The sequence below is a fragment of the Bos grunniens genome, chromosome 1, assembly GCF_055505025.1.
Source record: "Bos grunniens cultivar Pamir isolate PY7600 chromosome 1, Bosgru_T2T1.0, whole genome shotgun sequence".
Classification (NCBI taxonomy): Eukaryota; Metazoa; Chordata; class Mammalia; order Artiodactyla; family Bovidae; genus Bos; species Bos grunniens.
This window is the reverse complement of record NC_141165.1, coordinates 45,812,970-45,819,226: the sequence shown is the minus strand read 5'-3', so window position 1 is coordinate 45,819,226 and position 6,257 is coordinate 45,812,970. Positions and strand designations below refer to the sequence as shown.

Below are 6,257 nucleotides of genomic sequence, written 5' to 3'. Positions count from 1 at the left end.
GTCTTTGGATGGATACAAACAAATAATGGGCACTTTTTATGCTAATTTTTTAAACTGCAAAGAGCCTAAGGCTGTATTATTTTTGTAATAATAAGGGAGAAAGGCAGTAAAATAAACTTCAGCAGTGAATGAAAAAAGAAAATAAAGGAAAGGATTTGGAAATTTTAAGAGCTTTACTGGATTTGATTTCTTAATTTTTAATTTATATGCACATAGCTTTCCCATATTATTTGTTCAGCATTGTTTTCAAGAACTTTTCTATCTCATAAATTGGTTGAAAATGAATATTTCTACTCTCCAGTTCATATTTTTTATAGCTTTTGTATGTACCAGACATATCATATTAGAACCTCTGCTGCAGAAATAGGTATTTGTGCTATAAGATACATTGCCTGTATAAATGATCATTTAGATGATAAGAACCAACTAAACTAAATAATTTTAAAATGAAATAATATGCAATAAAATATTGAATTATACAGCCTTGTCTTAGGAGAATAATGAGGTAGTATTTGATAAAACCATACACACAGTTTTGCACATGCTTAGATTATTTATCCATATCAGGATCTCCCAACTATTAGTTCAAAATGCACCCAAGTAATAACAACAGTAATAGCAATGGTAATAATGTTAACAAGAACAATAATAGTTTTATATTTCACAGTATATTTGTCTCATTGCTTACCATTATTGCAAAAACTGAGTGAGTGAGTGAGTGAAGTCGCTCAGTCGTGTCCAACTCTTTGTGACCCCATGGACTGTAGCCTAACCAGGTTCCTCCATCCATGGGATTTTCCAGGTAAGAATACTGGAGTGGGTTGCCATTTCCTTCTCCAGGAGATCTTCCCGACTAAGGGATTGAACCCAGGTCTCCCTCGTTGTAGGCAGACGCTTTACCATCTGAGCCATCAGGGAAGATGATTGCAAAAACTATATGCAACAAATACTATTTTTCAATTATTTCCATTTTGTAAATAAGAACCTGGAGCTCGGAAAAGCTAAGCAATATTCCCAGGATCACAAAGGTCCTTGGTGGTGTCAATGAATTTTCTAGTCAGTGACCTGTGCAGGAGGACACATAGCCCAGCTGCCTATCTGTCTTTAAAAACAAAAAGTGGGAGGCATTACCAGTCATTCCCCCACTCTACTGGGGATTTCCAGTGAGAATGAAAATGTGGCCAGAAATTGCTCACTGACATCTGCTCAAGGCTCAAGAAATTTCTAATACCTAAAGGGTCAGGCCAGTCAGTTTATTTTTTTTTTTTTCTAATTTTATTTTATTTTTAAACTTTACATAATTGTATTAGTTTTGCCAAATATCAAAATGAATCCACCACAGGTATACATGTGTTCCCCATCCCGAACCCTCCTCCCTCCTCCCTCCCCATACCATCCCTCTGGGTCGTCCCAGTGCACCAGCCCCAAGCATCCAGCATCGTGCATCGAACCTGGACTGGCAACTCGTTTCCTACATGATATTTTACATGTTTCATTGCCATTCTCCCAAATCTTCCCACCCTCTCCCTCTCCCACAGAGTCCATAAGACTGTTCTATACATCAGTGTCTCTTTTGCTGTCTCGTACACCGGGTTATTGTTACCATCTTTCTAAATTCCATATATATGAGTTAGTATACTGTATTTATGTTTTTCCTTCTGGCTTACTTCACTCTGTATAATAGGCTCCAGTTTCATCCACCTCATTAGAACTGATTCAAATGTATTCTTTTTAATGGCTGAGTAATACTCCATTGTGTATATGTACCACAGCTTTCTTATCCATTCATCTGCTGATGGACATCTAGGTTGCTTCCATGTCTTAGAGAAGTAGGTTACTGCTTAACTTGCCAGTGAAAGTGAAAGTGAAGTCGCTCAGTTGTGTCCGACTCTATGCGACCCTATGGACTGTAACCTGCCAGGCTTCTCCAACTATGGGATTTTCCAGGCAAGAATACTGGAGTGGGTTGCCATTTCCTTCTCCAGGGGAATCTTCCCAACTCAAGGATTGAACTTGGGTCTTCTGCATTGCAGGCAGACTCCTTACTGTCTGAGCCACCAGGGAATCCCCCAACTTGCCAGAGTGACTTCTAGTATTTATGCCATACATCAATATGATACAGCAGAATCAGAATTTATAATGATTAAAAGGTGCACTATTTTCCACAACTGTCCTCATCCTGCTCCAGCTTGCTCTGGCTCCATTTCTGCTGATGGTCATTGAGGTGGAGTTGGGATAATGTTGAGGAGGAACACTTGATTAATAAAGGTAATAATAGCATTTCTTTGCATTTTAAATGCTCTCTTAAGGTAAAGACCTAGTGTATTTCAGATTTAGACTCTTCATTATGATGGTTTCTTTCCTTTTAAGGGATTCCCCTAACCAATTTTCCTTCCCTCTTAGTTCAAGAGAAGTTGATGACAATGTGGGGAAGAACCTCTGGTCCATGTGCCACCTTCTGGGTCTTTGCAGGCCTTACCCCATTTGGTCATTGTTGTGGCTTTCATATTGGTATCCACCAACAAGGCTGCAGACCTCTAGTCATGCCTCCATTCACAAGGCCCTGCACTCTATGACCTCTTTTTCCACGACTCCAGGTTGCTTGTAACCTATCAGTGCTCTCAGCTTCCAAATTCCTTTCCACTTCATACAGTCTTGCATTACTTGTGACTTTCCAGTGTGTGATGGCCACAGGGAACAGAGGCATTGTGTTAGGCCCATCCATGGAAACACCTCTCCCTAACATTCACTTCTGAATTAAGCCCATACAAGGTGCCACATTAAACAAGTTGCTATCACAAACCCAGGGCTTCCCTCCACAGCTTACAGTCCTCCATGCAGACACTCTCTGACAGCCCCAAACCTGTTTAGATGTTTAGCCACACCCAATCCATGCTCAACCCTGAGAACATGAAGACCAAGAAACAGTTATCTGACCCTCCTCTTTTTTTCAGCCCCATTATTCCTCTAGTACCAGAAGGACTTTCTAATTACTTTCCCTTCTAGAAACAACTCTCATGTCATAACCTTTCTTACCAATCACATGAGCTTCTTTATACAGGTGGATATCTTTTCCCTTTCATGGCATAAAAAGCCTCATGATCTGGCCCTGATAGTGTAAGGAAGACAAAAAAAATTTTAATTACCAAGAGGCAAGAACATGAGGAATCTTTTTCCCGTCATTTCACCCAGAAAGCTGCTTGGTCCCCTTGGAGGACCCTTCTCTTACTGTTCATTGAATTGTATCCTCTTCAAATTCACATGTTGAAGCCCTAACGCTCAATGTGATGCTATTTGAAGATGGGGCCTTTGTGAGGTAATTAGGGATAGATGAGGTCATGAGGGTGGGGCCTCCATAAGAGAATGAGTAGCTTTTAAAGAAGAGACACCAGAGAACACACTCTCTTTTCTTTTCCACCATGTGAGGACACAGAGAAGAGGGCCTTCACCAGATCTGAATCACACCAGTACCTAGAACAGAAAGAAAGACAAAAAAAAAAAAAAAATTGATTATTTTACAGTAGTGCTGGTTAAGTATGAGGCTCTGTCTCCAGGATTTAGAAGCCTGGCTCTATTAGTTCCTAAATGTATAGCCTTTGGCAAGTTACTTAACTATTCTATATTTGTTTTGTCATATGTGAAAAAAACAGAGACAATACTCAGCTTGTTATGAGGATGAAGCATGACTGTGGCTCAACATAGGCGTTGTCACACAATGAAATGCCTAACATTAGAAATTAACAGTGTGTCTTTGTCCCTTAGGTGTTAAAGTAGTCTTCACTCAGGTTATTAAGTTTCATATAAGAAATACAACATAAAACACTATTCACATGTGAATAGCAGAAAAAGGACACTAAACAAACAAAGGATAATCATTGTTTTCATTTCCTACAACACCCATAAAATTCTGCCTTCAGTGTATTAGATCTCCTGGTAGGAAGCGATTGCTGAGATGCCTGACTAACCCTAGATGGCAATGTTGGGTTGGGTAGAATTCATTAAGACCTTGGAAAGTGGGTTCTGGCTTTCTGAGAAAGGACGTAATTTAAATCAACCTGACAGAATCTTAGGTGAAGATGTCGGTTGTGTCACATACATATACATTAAAACCAACCAGATGATATATCTAAAAAAGATATTTACACATTTTAAATGATCTATTTAATACTATATGTTTTATTAGCATTGAAAATGTTTCTTTTTATATTTTAATAAATGCTATTATTGGTACATAGTTTTCTAGGTACAACTGTTAAGTATTCGGTAATATCTGATTATTGTAGTTTAATTGTCTTAAGTCATTTTGGAATGGACCAGAAACACTTTGAAACCTGGCTAAAATAATTTATCTGGTTGTTCAAATGCAGTTCAGCTAAATAAGCTAAAACATTTTCTTGGATCATAGTCATGCTCCCTAATTAAAGTTTATCTAATAACAAAATATTGTCACATAACTTTCTTGAACCAAATGCAGTTCTTTAGAAACTACCATTATGGAGAGATCTGGGGCAGAAATTTTATTTAATTTAGTGAGATACATATAATAACTTATATTGGTCTATGATAGTCCTTTGTTCATTAGTTTATTCATTCAAAATGTAGTTGAAAGAGATCTTCAAAATAAGCCAGATTTGTAATTCCAATAACCCAGAGCAGAAAGCATAATTTTTCCATTTTCCTCTAAACCTAACAGTCTAAATAATGAATATGTGTTTAACTTAACTAAATATCCAAATGATATTTCTACAATGCCAGGAATATATTTTCTCTTAAGAACAAAAATTATTACCACCCTCGACACTACCAGAGTCTTATTTGTAGTATTAATTTTCACCATCTATGAAGAAAGGGCTTGGTTAGCAAACTTCAGACTAGTCCCTATAGAATTAAGAATGTGTGGAGGCTTAAGCAAGAAGACACTATAGCATTTAGAACCAGAGGCAGAGCTGCTCCCCTGGAGGGTATCTGTCTTGGTAATTAACATAGTCTACTACTTTGGTTTTGCAGAGTATCAGTTCAGTTCAGCTGCTCAGTTGTATCTGATTCTTTGTGACTCCATCGACTGCAACACGCCAGGCTTCCCTGTCCTTCACCAACTCATGGAGCTTGCTCAAACTCATGTCCATCGAGCTGGTGATGCCATCCAACCATTTTATCCTCTGTCGTCCCCTTTTCCTCCTGCTTTCAATCTTTTCCAGCATCAGGGTCTTTTCAAATGAGTCCATTCTTTGTATCAGGTGGCCAAAGTATTGGCACCTCAACTTCAGCATCAGTCCTTCCAAAGAATATTCAGGACTAATTTCCTTTAGGATTGACTGGTTTGATCTCCTTGCAGTCCAAGGGACTCTCAAGAGTCTTCTCCAACACCACAGTTCAAAAGCATCAATTCTTTGGTGTTCAGCTTTCTTTATAGCCCAACTCTCACATCCATACATGACTACTGGAAAAACCATAGCTTTGACTAGAAGGACCTTTGTTGGCAGAGTAATGTCTCTGCTTTTTAATATGCTATCTAGGTTGGTCATAGCTTTTCTTCCAAGGAGCAAGTGTCTTTTAATTTCATGGCTGTAGTCACCATCTGAAATGATTTTGGAGTCCAAAAATATAAAGTCTACAAAGTATACATTTGAGGAAATGCAAACAATATTCTAAGACAAAAAATCTTTTTTAATTTTGAGGTTAATTCTTTCAAAACAAAGGAGGGACTTGAAAAATCTTTACTGCCACTCCTTGAGTTCTAGCAAATTCCTCTCCCCACTACTGGGACATAAGGACACTATTCAATGTGCTCAGTTGCTCAGTCGTGTCCAGCTCTTTGCGACCCTGATGGACTGTAGCCCATCAGGCTCCTCTGTCCATGGATTCTCCAGGCAAGAATACTGGAAAGATTAGCTAAATAAACTACTCCTATTTCCTCCATGCCCAAACATCATTTCATTAGGGACAGTCAGACTGGGGAGACGATCAGGACTGGAGGCAGAACAAGACCTTGCATTCAAGTCTCAGCTCTGCTACTAATTAATTACTTCTCCAAGGGGAGAAGTGACTAAGCGCTCCCAGCTCCAGACTCCTTTAAGCACTCCATCAGTCCCCTTCTCTGACTGTCACCACATTTGGAGTTACCTTACTGCCTACCTGCCACTCTTGAACTTCACTAATGAAATGGAAGCTCACAAGTGCCACCTCGAGGCTTCCGATTAGCACAACCACCTCCAGAAGCTGATCACTGAGGAACCTGCAGCTACAACTGCCCCTGC

At 39.1% G+C, this 6,257-nt stretch overlaps 1 long non-coding RNA gene across 1 annotated transcript; it reads right to left on the bottom strand.

Moving 5' to 3' along the window:
* Nucleotides 1-1,607: 1,607 nt before the first annotated feature.
* LOC147379373 (uncharacterized) lies at nucleotides 1,608-3,472 on the bottom strand. Its single transcript, XR_015160597.1, has 2 exons — nucleotides 3,230-3,472; nucleotides 1,608-3,109 (listed from the first exon to the last, which is right to left on the bottom strand). It is a non-coding gene; the product is annotated as an uncharacterized LOC147379373 (long non-coding RNA).
* Between the last annotated feature and the right edge of the window lie 2,785 nt (nucleotides 3,473-6,257).